This window comes from Erpetoichthys calabaricus, chromosome 2 (assembly GCF_900747795.2).
Source record: "Erpetoichthys calabaricus chromosome 2, fErpCal1.3, whole genome shotgun sequence".
Taxonomy (NCBI): Eukaryota; Metazoa; Chordata; class Cladistia; order Polypteriformes; family Polypteridae; genus Erpetoichthys; species Erpetoichthys calabaricus.
Window position 1 is genome coordinate 250,022,976 of NC_041395.2, and position 14,121 is coordinate 250,037,096.

Genomic DNA, 14,121 nt, shown 5'->3' on the forward strand with positions numbered 1-14,121 from the left:
TCTAAGCTTACAGATGGCTTCACGTCTATTACATAGCTTATTGTGTGACGATTGAGTTTTTGGAGAAAGAAAAGTAAGGACAGGAATTGGAGGTTAGTACGTTTGAAAGAGACAGTACTGCTGTGATAAATTATTTCATTGAAGGTTGCGCATGGCGCCGCAAGCCTCTTGCGTGAGACATGAACAAGCACTGTGCCACCGTGTTCCCATGTTTAATAACATGCTTTCATTCCTATCATCATGAAAAAGATATCACGTATACATCTCAGTATTTTAATTATTCAGAGAGCTGTAATATCACGAATGTAATTGGATTATGTGTCCTGTTGGAGAAAGAGAAAGCCCGTTTAAAAAGCAGGTAGTGATTCACACACAGAGCACATAGAAGATCAAATACAGAACAAAGCATTTAACATGCCACTTTAGTTACAATGGGATTTGAGAAACTAGTAAATTAAACGATTTTAAGATGAAGTTTATGATGTTCTACTTTAATGGCAAAATAAACTACGTGATTAAAGTGGAAATTTCGAGATTAAAGTTGACATTTCGTGCTTTTTTCCCCACTGTGTGCCTTTTTTTTTGTCTGTACCCTAATAAGCTTTCATATGACACTCAGACGGTGGGCTACGACTCGCTTTTTCACGGCGACTTTGATATGTGATTTCTTTTTTATTTCGGGCACTGTGCGACTTTGTGAAGTTGAGCCTTCGAGTTTCTCCGACACTCTGTCACTCGATCAGCTTCCTTTTGTTGATTATACCACTGTTTAAACCAACAAATAGTACGTTTTTCCTTTGCCTCCACTTGGTATTCGCTGAAATTCTTATATTTTCTCCCGTGCTTTTCCCATTGTTTTTTCACAGAAGGCTATTTATATTGATTTGCATATTCAAAGAGGCGTAATTCTGGGAGGAGTTGGGGCGGGACAGAAGGCGTGTGCACGCACCTGCATCTGGATTTTTCTGTGCGTACGCACAATCCCGCTTTTGTGCTTATGCCATGTTATAGTGTGAGTTCTACGCACGGCGTTATACATGAGGCCCCTGGAGTCCCTTTTCAGCACTTCTGATTGGTGATTGTAAATGTTGCTTGTTCTCATGTGGAAAACCACAGCACCAATGTTTTACAATGACAGATGGAGCTTTTTATACAATGCCCTGAACATGCATCCAAGGAAAGCAGGACACAAAAGTCTTCTAGCCAGAAGGTTCACAGTTCAGGTTTTATATAATGGAGTTACCAAAGTGACCACAGCACCCACAGCACTTTGGCAGGCAATTGGCACAAATTTGACAGCTTCAAAACGATTAGTGCAACATTAGTGCTTCTCTGGGCACTTGAGGTGGCAATCCCCTTTTTCATTGGTGCTCCCACATTATGTCCTGTGTGGGAACAGGGGTAAAGCAGATACTCACCTGCTTCAGATGCTGCTGTGGTGTGCACAAAGCTACTAGGCAAATGCTCGAAGGAGAAACCGGCTCAGGGCGCTATGACGTATCACACTGTAGCTTAAGGGGGTTCAGGTGCCCATAGCAAGTGTGAAGCTTTTGTACCTGTTTCTCCAAAAGTTGCAGTTCTTGATCGGTGTTTAGAAACATCCAAAATCCATTGTACTTAAATGATTTTTGATGGGATCTTGCAGATGACAATAACAGAGGAAGTATTACAAGTCATGATGTGTTTTGAGGAAAGTTCATAACCATTAAAGCAGACAATCACCAAATCCATATCTTTAGACAGTCTTGATCCTTGTTCCTGACTTTTCACAAGTGACAATCTCTCAACCAATTAAAAGTTGACTTATTCTTGTTTCTTTGCACAGCTAACCAATCACATTGAAGCAGCATCCTGTCCTATGTGTTTAAATATGGTTGCTTCTACAGGCAAACCATAGTGTTTTGTGAGTGTATGGGCAGCCATTTAACTTACTGGCAAGTGTTTTTTTTTTGCTCTGTTTGATACACTTCTCAAAAAAGAACCAGTACTATATTTCTTGCCATTCCTAATTGTCAGTTGTAGGTATTTTAAGTATCTAGGTCCAACAGTGACAAGTTCCATGATCATGCATTGAAGAAAAAAAAATGCATACTGTGCATTGTCAACACTGAGAACTGAACTTAAGTCTGGAGCGATGAGAAAGCTACATTAATCATTGCAGCACCATCTAAACCTCTACAAAACAAACCACCCTTTGTTTAACACTCTACCATACTATATTTGAAACCAAACCAATGACTTTTTTCAGAGCTAGTGCACCCACAAAGCAAACTTTGTATACTGATGAACATTAATACTATTTAAAAAATATGTGCATCATTTTTTTAATATTAAATCCTTGTCCCTATTTATTTTTGCACATTCAGATTCCTGAGTTAAATGTACAGCAACAAAGGTATTATTGCAAAAGGTGCTCCCCAAAAGATTCTAACAATACACAGGAAATGCCTTTCTCAGTGCACTTAATTCCAAAATGAATGCTATAAGTTTAATTACAGCATTTAAGTAGAAAGTATAATCTCCCAGCTAGATAATCCACCTGTCCAGACTAAAAACATAATTGTGACTCTCCACTCTCTCATTCTTCTAGATGACATTTCAAGTGCATTTTATACCCTCACACTCTAGATGACTCCAAAGTCAGATGTTTCCTGTTTAAGTTCAGCCATGTGATGCCCCATGTGGGGATTCATGACACAGTCTAAGATGTGATCTTAAGCTTCTTAGAAATCTGGCATTTCCTTATCCTACCTATATTATGAAACTCCTGTGACAAGTTCCCACACCTTGACAAGCTGCAATCTGTCACTTGCTCAGCTGCTCTTGAGATACCCACTGTGACCTAACCTAAAAATGTGAAGTTTTATTCGAGTCAAAAAGTTTTACATTTTTCCTTTGTTACTCATATTTTATTTTCAGTAACATTTGGCTTCCTCAAGTAGATTAAGCAAAGTGTTTGCAAAATACCGCATCTATTAATTACATTATCATAAAATAAGGTCATTAGTCAATTGATTGACAAATCTACTTTGATTCATAGTGAGCATCATTATAAGGCACTTCTAAAAAATATAGTCTTTATTAATATAATGTGATGTAATGTAAAGTCTATTCAAGAATTAAAAATATGAAAGCATTTCCTTGTTCTGATTAGATATAATATTGGACAACCTAGAAAGATTACTCAGACACACTAATGAAGCTGATAAAGCAGGCACGCTCATTCATGGGGTGCACTCTCGACCCACTGGAGATAGTAGCAAAGGAGATAATAAAGATGAACCAAGTAGCCATTATTAACAAAAGTGCACATCTTCTGTCCCTTACACACTTTAGCTTCTGTGTGTTGCCTCTATTTGTAAGACTCTCACTGAATTTGAATAACTAATAGAGACTGTATTTTATTCCACCTACCTGTATGTGAGTGTAGGTGTATTATTGTGGAATTTGTGAGACTTACCAGGTATGCTTTCTACATTCATCAACACCCACAATTGAAGATTATCAACCACATACAAATAGTGATCCTATCCAAAGTCTTGAGTAAGGCCCAATTGCCAGTAGCTCTGCAATATTCCACATATGACACAGCTACGCACAACAACACTGAGATCCTTTCCAGACAAAGTCTCGAGTGGTTCCAATTGACAGTCACTCCACAATATTCTGCATAACATTCTCTGTAAAGGGACTCACTATCACCAGAAATGTATGAAAAATATTTTTCAATGTGAATAGCCTGTGTGGTTAAATGGCTTTTAGGAGTCTTGTAAACTCAATTCATCCTGGTTTATTTGAGCAAAATAATTAAAACTTAATATAAACAGTCTGCAGTTTGAAAAATTGAAGATTTTTCACTCCAGGACAGTAGATACAAGGTGGCACTCTATCAAGCCATCTGGTGTTGACCCAGCAAAACAGAAACATCAATCTAATGGGTAATTATGAAATATTTGCAAAGCAGTGTAGATAAGTATGAACGTTACTTGCATTTAAAGGAAGGTGGATTAAAGTGAGTGCCATTTAAACAGTCATAGAAAAACATCTGAGATAAGCATAATGGTTGGACTGGCATCCTGACTAGGGTGAAGACAGGAACCTTACCTGGCTGGAAGACCGCTATGGAAGGATGGCAGAAATGGATGCACATCCCAGATGGGTTCTATTCCATTTCCCAGTCAGGAAGAAAACAGAATAGATGCATTGGGCAAAGCTGCCTGCCAAAAGCTGTCATTCCCCAAGTACGATAGACAGCTTTGCTTCTCTGGGGTCTCATTCATAAAACTTTGCATGAATTACAGCGTAAAAATATGAAACTCCAAAAAAAAATCTGTGCAATTTACCTTTATAAATCACATTTATCATGTAAACGTGCTTACATGTAGTTGCAGCAACCATACACGGACTATGTTAATCAACTTCATGCATACAGAATCTTGATGCTGCAGAACATTATTGGCTGGAAGAGAATCCTCCCACCTGATAAATTAAGACCCCACCATCTGCATTCACTATGCACTGCAATTGACTGCACAAAGTAATGTGCACCATTATAGCTCCTTTCCTCTGTGTTCCCCAAAATGCTGCATACAGATGGGTCAGAGTTGCTGTAAATATATGCAAGATTTTGTGTTTGTCACAAGCCAAGGACCAAAGGTATAAGCAAGGGGCAATAGAAAGATGGCAAATGTTATAAAAAAAAGATTATTTTTATTAGCAGTTCTGATAAAAAATAGTATTAATGATTCCTGTGGTGAAAAATATTTAGAGTGGACAAATAGTTTAAAAAAATATATAGTTAAGTCCCAAAAATACACAAGTTGGAAATTCATAACAAAAACAAAAAGATAAAATAACTGTCACTGTGTCACTCACAAAAACACAACAGAATAAAAATGTTCCTAGTCCAGCCAAGCTACAAAGACAAGGGATAAAATAACATCCTTTCAAAAAATAAAGAAATAAGAGAAAGACGTTTGTTTGTTGTGGAGCAAGAAAACATGTTGTGAATGTATTGTTCTTAATAAAAATATTTCTTTTCAACCCAGAACTTGTGTTTGTGAGGTTGTGTCCTACAGGTCACACAATATGAACAAACAAGGTCATCAATTGTCTCCACCACTGCTCCGCTCAGGTATTACTCCAGATGCCCAGAGTCTGAGTGTGTGCAGGGTATCATGAATCTCTAACTCCACATAACAGTGAAAGGAGAGGCCATTTAAAAAACAGCACACAAAACAGGTCTCACCAAAGCCTGGCTCCAGGAAAATGGGAGGCTATCGGCTTCACTAGGCTTCAAAATGGAGGTCAGGCTTTAAAATTCAAAATGGTATAGCATAGAGTCTCTAATGTTTTAAGTATTTCTCTACAGGGGAAGAATGGTAAAACGCCCAAAGACTTATTAACAAAAAATATAAAAAAATAACAAAATATTGAACAGGCGAAGTGGAACTGCCAAAATGGCAATCTTCAACAGAAAAACTCCAGTACAAAAACCAGGATTCAGAATCCTTAAAAAAGAATCAGAAAATGTTGAAAGAAAAAATAAACAGTAAATCTAAAGAATAGCAATAATCATAAAGAGAACTCACAACAGCACATTTCATGAACAGTGAGGATTACTTGGGAACCTTGGGGGAACCACCCACAAAATATAGGAACATAGAGTCATTTAAAGAACCAGTACAAAAGTATTTTTAAACAAAACAAAAACAATAATACATTAAACATATTGACTACATGATAAATGAACAGAGCAACATTAACAAAAATAACCATATTAAATAATTCAAATTGAAAAATGAATGAAAAAGATAAAACTACCTGCCTGTTTAATTAGGACATCCTGACATTTGTACCAGCACATTCAGATTAGAAAATTAAATCACTGATAACTTTAACTTTCTGATAACAGATTATCTATAAGAAGTCTTATTTCTTTTAACCAACAACTATTAATATGTTTAACTATTTTTGTACTTTATATTAATACATAAAACAGAGGTGGGTTTTTGGATTATAATATTTAACTGTATGCCGATTGGTGTTTCTGAAATGCTTTGTAGTCATTATATATAAATGACATTATATATAAATGAACCTAGCTGATTAAATGACATTTTCTGTTAGATTTCTTCAGTCTGCCCTGCTGCACTAACAAGAGCATGTGGAACCCCACTAGTTAAAGTAAATTAAGGACATCCATGTTTGGAGTTCATATATAACAAGAGCTCAAGACTCTCTCTTATTTGTTTAGTAAGTATCTTCTGCAATAGTATTTTCTGTTGACTGTCACTCTTTTGTCACTAAATGCCTGCTCATCACATGGCTAAGTAATGCATGGAAAAGACATTAACTAGAATGAACATGTTTTTGAAAAAGGTCATAAGGCAAAAAAAATGATTGTAAACAAGAAAATATTACCTGGAAGTATGATAAGTATGGAAAAGATAGTAATGAACAAGCGTGTAATCAGTGTAGACAGGTAAGTTTGTGAAACTCAATTAAAGAGAAAGAATTCAGCAAATTTAAAAATTACTCTAAAACAGCTTCCACAATGATGTCTAAAAAGGCGTTGAGGACTGTAACACACAGAAAAAACACAAACTACAAAAAAGGACAAAACAATAGGCTGCATTAGTTAGCAGACTTTTACTTTTGTCTGTAGAAAGCTGCTGTCTTTTCACCTCAGTCAGTCAAACTCAAAGGGTAGTGTGCAGGTACTGTACAATTATTTACTGAATCAGGAAAATCATTCAGGTTATGTGAATTACTTGCCTTCTTAAGATACTGTGAGGAACTTTATCCACAAAGTTTAAAAGTAAACAACCTGCACTTTGAATAGATGAACACTACTACAATACAACATACATTTTTCAAACGTTCAGAAGATAACTCGCATACTTTTTGGACATTATCTGTGTTTTTATTACAAACCTAGAGCTAACGAGGAACAATATATATTTCTTAATCTCATTTTATGATCCTTTTTTAAGTCAAAATGAATTAAAAACTAATTCAAGTCACAAAAAAAAACTAAAATAGAAAAAGTCAAAATGTCATAAAACTAAAAGAGAAACTAAACTGAAAATTAATTGGTCTGTGAAAATAGTGTAGAAATGAAAACTAATTTAGGCAAGTCAGAAAATGTATGCATGGCATCACATTCAGGCGAATTCGAGGACTATGCAGGCACTGTAGCTCTCAATGAGCTGAGATTCAGTAGGTCAGTTCTAGAACCTTCTCAATTCATTTCAGAGTTAGATACTGGAATAACCTAACCAGAAATTATTTATACAGTTATGTCAATGACACAAAAGAGTGTGACCTCCAGGAGCTGAGCAATGGCATAGCAACCTATGCACAAAATAGCAGAGCCCATAGAAAACAAAATAGCATCACAGGAATACGCTATCCAGAACTACAATGAATTTTAAACTCTCAAAACAGGTTTCCAAGTAATAATAAAAAAATATAGGTAGGATATCTGAATTTCTATAACAAAAAATTATTATTTTCAAAATACATTTAAAATAGCAGGGGATTCATAATACTATTCTGGTTGGGTTCAATCTGCTGGGGAGATTTCATAAAACAGAAACAATGTAGTGATGTAGATGTTTCCACATTTGCCCAGCTGGACCTGTTGACAGAATATTGTCACCCCACATGTATGCAAGCAGCTAGTGACAGTTAGTTCCTACCCACATATGCAGTCTGGTGTTTCATTAACTTGTACTGAGTACCTGTTTGCTGTCAGTAGTAGCAATCACAGGTTTAAAAAAAAGAGGAAGATATGCAAAATATACCAGTTGGTGTAACCACTGTGGTGTACAGGATACTGTAAAGTATTCTGTAGTAAACGACACACAGAATGTTTCTTATTTTCAGACAGATAAGGCTGCAAAATTTCCAATGCTTTTCAATGTGAGATTTTGAAATTTTAGAACCACGTACAGCATGATCTGTTCAAGACACCTCAATGAAAACTGAATTGTCTTGACAAATTTCCTTGAAGAATAAGTGTGCCACATTTCAACAAAATCATTACACGGGGGTTGCGTTCATACGGGCAGACAGATGGCCAGACATGCTATTGCAATAGGTGCTTTGAGCATTATATGAGAACACATCTAAAATGTAACCGTCATGGTATACTCTGTGAAACATCTTATATAAAATAAAAGTTGTTGAATAATATAATACACATAAACTACAACAAAAATGCTGATGATTATTTCAAGAAAATAGTTTTCTACTCATTAAGATATGGAATGAAAATGCAGAGGAAATTTAAATGCAACAAACTAAACTGGGCATTTAATGATTTCATAACATTTTCCAAACTACAATGACAAACATTTCCAATTATCATACTCTTGATTCATTTACTTTCACTCTCAACTGAAAAAGTTAACAATGAAAGAAAATGTATTAAATGCATATTATTTACTGTTAAAGCTGCATTTTTATTCTTTGTTGTGGTCAACAGTATGTGACGTTGAATGGTGGTGCGCTGTAATGAAGTATAACAAGGGGACACTTAAAAGTGATTCTACTGTTCATTAAATAAGAAAAGTGTGTGCTGAACAATTGTTATATAATGTTAATTTGATGGTATACATTTGTTTGCATATAATTTACAATGTTTGATCCTGTTCCTGTTTGAGTTATGTGCTTTTATTGAATGTTATTTTGTTGAAGCTTTAAATGTATACAGTTCTCAATGAGTGTACAAGGGAATCTATTTATCGATCTATTTAAAAAGAAGAAGAAAAGCTTCTCCAGATCATGTTATAGCAGTCTATTTCAGGAGAAGGACTGTAAAGTCCGTAAAGTCTCTCCTGCCTCTCTGTTGCAAGAAAGTGACACTTTCATGAATATTCATAACCAGTTTTGATCTGTTTACACCAGCAATCAACCTGTCATAAAGTGCACAAACTCCTGCTCTTCAAACGATTGATATGCCCCAGGTTTGACAAGAAGGGTTTCAACCTTTCAGTCACTGGGAGCTTGCTTCAATAAAAGGCCAGCACTGCATATGGAGGAGCCTTCTGCATATTCATTTGTATGTCTGAGAAAGATAGGAATCCTTCCCCAAGGCATGTCACTGTAGATGGAATCTTGGTAATAAATGGGTGAAATCTTGGGGGAAAGTCTTTGACACTTTATATTGTTCCCTTGTCGTTGGTGACAGATCGAACATATCTAATTGTGTTGCAGAATAATCCTGAGGGCATACTGGCACTTTTAAAGTCCAAATGTGTGTGTGTCATGCTGTAAAAATACATGAATAAATGTAGGTGGCTTCTATTCATTGGGGTTAGGAATTTACCCAAAGCAAGTCTACTGTGTCATTTTCCATATTTTTTAAATAGTATCCAGTAATACTTTCTTAGAATAATGATTTGAACAAATTCCCTGCAAGCGTCAATATCAAACTGTACCTTTCAGTTTTGATGTATTACATAAATGTAATAATATGGAATTTGATTTTAGTGTATTAAGTTATTATTATAATTTTGAATCTGGAAAAAAATACTTTGTTCTTTTGTTGATGCTTTTAAAAAAAAGTTTTATGCTCTTTTAAAGAAACAAATATTATGTTATATTTCAAAATGATACCCCAGAACTAAAAGATTAAAATAATAATCACATGGCTTTATTATTTAACTGTGAGAAAGAAAGCTGAAGAATGCAAATAATCATTTTTGTAAAACACACAATTGGTATTTGTCATGTAATCAGTATCTTGTCATGTAATCAAGATAAATATTAGAGCAAATAAAGAAGAAAATTAATTTAGAATAATAAATAATAAATAAAATAATCAAGAAGTATTTTATGTATCACATTTAGTAATTCTGTTAGTCTTGCATAAATGTTTAGCAAATGAATGCATGTGCATGAATAGAGCGACATCCCTTCATTCATTTTCCATTATCGATTAGTCCAATTATTAGTGAGTATGAAGCCTACCCAGGCAGGACTTTTGTCAAGACAAGAACCAGGACCTTCAGTAGCATGCCAATCCATTGCATAGCACACATGCACTTGCACTGAGACAGTTTAGACTCACTAACGTACTTATTAATGACGTCTTAAGGATTTGGGAGGAAAACCAAAACACTGAGAGTAAAGGTTAAGCATTCATAGGTAGAACATGGAAACAGCAAACAGACAAGCCAAGCCAGGGCCTAAATCCAGTCTTCAGGAGCTGAGAGGTTGCAGTACACTAAATTAATTGCACAAAATAAAACTTTTTTCATGGTTATTTAACCTTACTGATTCAAGATCAAATCGGAAAACATGATGTTGATAAATAAATATGGCACATTAAAAAAACCCTGTAAAGGATTTTTTTAAAAATCAAAGATGAAAACTTATAATACAAAAATAATCATGCTCAAAGATTGATTACTACTGAAAAGGTTAACTGTTCTTTTTAAACACAATGAAATTTCCATCTGTTAACTTAAACCCATGTTTTCCATAACAGTTTTGTAAGGAGACAAAATCTATCCTAGCAGCAGTCTTGCAAATCAAAAGAAGCCCTTAACAGAATGCAAGTTCATTGCATGGAAACCTTATCTGCTCAGGATGTGTTAAGCTTTGTCAATTAACTTACAGTCTTTGGCATGTGAAAGGTAAAGGGAGTACCTGGAGAAAACTCCTGAAGTTTGGGGAGAATGTGCCAACTTCCCACAAACAGGAATCAGTGCAAAAAATGAAAGCCAGGTCCCTGGAGCTGTGAGACCACTGTTCTAACCACTTTTGCACTATACTACCATGCAGCACATGTAACCTGCCTTGATAAAAAATAGGCACTAAAAACATATATTTGTCATGAAAACCATTCACATCATGTCACTTTCTTGAGTATTATAATATAGCAAAGAATGTAGTTAAAATTTTGCTGATTGTTAACTTAGAATTCATAGCACAAAACAGCCATTCTAGCGCTTTATCTAACTGCTATAGCTACGTTGCCCTGTGCTTTCTTGCTTTACAGAATGTAAATAAATACATAATTGAATTTGATCACAGTTTATAATTTTCCTCCTTGTTTACGATGTAACTCTCAAAATGACAGTATCAGTTCATTATCATTGCACTTGCATATCAGTGGGATTTACTTTTACACTACAATAAAACTTCAGGCAGAAGAAGTTCTCCAGCTTTTCTGGAATGACCAGTGACATCAATTTAAACAAACACTTTCGAATATTATTGCTTAAAGCAAGCAAGCAAATAAAGTATATTTCAGAATCTGAAAAAATATGTTAATGAATACAAATAAAGCCATTTTTATTTAAATAAACCATGTTATTCTCTTAGAAGGATCAGATGTGTATAGTTCACTTGTACAGTGACTATTCTGGGATATCTTCCTACCTCAGACAAAATGCCATTCTTTCGCTGGCAAAACTCAATCCTTCCTCCTACCTCTTTCAAAACAGCATCTGTCCTTTGACCTCTGATAAAATGCCGTTCTCTTTCCTGCCTCTGCCAAAATCTCTCTCCTCCCCTTCTGTCTCCAACTTCAGACACAAAAAAGGGAAAATGCAAGCTTGGTAATTTATAGTGTGGGAGGAAATGAATATAAGCAGGTTAGGAAATGGATGGATAGATTGACTTTTCCTCATTCAGCATTCTCTATAAAGAAATTTAAATTCCTTAAGATGCAATGAAGGTGCAGTGTGAAGGAGTTTCAAAGAAAAAAGGAAATGAATGCGATTGGCTTTCTAAAATGTATTCTCTCCCACATAAACGGAAAAAGGAATGTGTAGCTTCAAATAAAGACTGGTAGATGCATATCTCCTTTTCAACGATTAGCTGGTAGTAAAAAAATGGGCAGGTTAACAGCCCTCATTGTAAAAATGATTGACGGCTACTATGCCCTTTCTAGTGCAAACATCTTGAGTTTTCTTTTCTCATTTTTGTGCCTAAGGTAGGATGTATGAGGGACAAGGTAGGAGGAAAGAAAGAGCAGAGATATTTTGACGGATGTAAAAGGCAGGAACAGGGCTTGACTGGCGAGGAAGTGTAGGACTGAGCTGTTTGGAGAAGGCTGATCAAGCACGTCAACTCCACATAAAAGTCAGAAAAGATGAAGGGGAAGAAAAAGAAAAGGCAGGAACACTCACTTGTTATTTCCTTACAATCTGAGATACACTCAGTTGCCATCAGTTATTGTCTTGTGGTGAAGTCAGGGTTGAGGGCTAGACAACCTTAACACTATGTCTCTAAAATCTTCCACTAAGACACTATTTATAAATAGCTGAAGACCTAAAATGTCTTTCTTTAGCAGCAAAAACAAGTATAGTTGTAGTTAATAGCTAAGGCATTTCAGTTTTTCAACAAGTCATTAAATTATTCACCAAAATATATTTTGGTAAATAATAATAAAAAATAAAATCATTTACACTTATTTTTTTAAGTTTATTTTGCCTCACATAGCACTATTAGGAACCACAAACTCCAAAATGGCGCAATCGATTCCATATTGTGTATTGTCTCAGCCATATTGTTTTTTTCTAGAATTAAAATAACTTAATTGATTAATAACTTATATATGCCTTATATGTTGTCACACACATGTGTTTAGGAGACAGCTAAAGGGCCTGGAGAACTGTAATACTACACCAGACCAGGGGGGTGGCAGAGTGTGCTGACTATCTCTCTCAGTTTCTTGCAGACCATTCCTGGGAAATCTCACCAGGTTCCGGCGCCTCTGATGATGTCACTTCTGGCTCCGGCCCTTCTGATGACATCACTTCCGGCTCATCTGATGATGTCACTTCCGGTTCCGGATTAGATGACATAATTTCCTTCCCCAGCCCTTAAAACTGCCATCTTACCTCCAAATAATCAGTTCTGTTTTGGACTCAGTCTTGTGAATATCTCTGATCAAATATTACAAACTTTTGCAGCTGGGAAATAATATGCGGGTGGCTGCCCCAAACCTTTATGATGTCTGGAGACTCATTCTTATTACAATGTACATGTGGTTTGTAGTCTTGGTTCGGAAAAATACATTATGGTGAGTTTGTTAATTTGAGATCAGTCCCTACTCCTAATTGACCTTTTTGTAATTAAATTGCTTTTCCAGACCTGTGTTATTAGATAGATAGATAGATAGATAGATAGATAGATAGATAGATAGATAGATAGATAGATAGATAGATAGATAGATAGATAGATAGATAGATAGATAGATAGATAGATAGATAGATAGATAGATAGATAGATAGATAGATACTTTATTAATCCCAATGGGAAATTCACATTCTTCAGCAGCAGCATACTGATACAATAAATAATATTAAATTAAAGAATGATAATAATGCAGGTGAAAACAGACAATAACTATGTATAATGTTAAATGTTAACGTTTACCACCCCGGATGGAATTAAAGAGTCGCATAGTTTGGGGGAGGAACGATCTCCTCAATCTGTCAGTGGAGCAGGACAGTGACAGCAGTCTGTCGCTGAAGCTGCTCTTCTGTCTGGAGATGATACTATTAAGTGGATGCAGTAGATTCTCCATAATTGATAGGAGCCTGCTGAGCGCCCTTCGCTCTGCCACAGATGTTAAACTGTCCAGCTCCATGCCAACAATAGAGCCTGCCTTCCTCACCAGTTTGTCCAGACGTGAGGCATCTTTCTTCTTAATGCTGCCTCCCCAGCACACCACTGCGTAGAAGAGGGTGCTCGCCACAACTGTCTAATAGAACATCTGCAGCATCTTATTGCAGATGTTGAAGGACACCAGCCTTCTAAGGTAGTATAACCGGCTCTGTCCTTTCTTGCACAGCGCATCAGTATTGGCAGTCCAGTCTAATTTATCATCCAGCTGCACTCCCAGATATTTATAGGCCTGCACCATCTGCACACAGTCACCTTTGATGATCACTGGGTCTATGAGGGGTCTGGGCCTCCTAAAATCCACCACCAGCTCTTTGGTTTTGCTGGTGTTCAGGTGTAGGTGGTTTGAGTCGCACCATTTAACAAAGTCATTGATTAGGTCCCTATACTCCTCCTCCAGCCCATTCCTGATGCAGCCCACGATAGCAGTGTCATCAGCGAACTTTTGCACATAGCAGGACTCCGCGTTGTATT

The 14,121-nt window shown here is 36.1% G+C and overlaps 1 protein-coding gene across 1 annotated transcript in view; it reads right to left on the reverse strand.

The window, feature by feature from the left end:
- Positions 1-14,121, reverse strand: part of dntt (deoxynucleotidyltransferase, terminal) — a 374,911-nt gene that overhangs the window by 137,171 nt on the left and 223,619 nt on the right. The gene's annotated exons all lie outside the window — the stretch shown is intronic.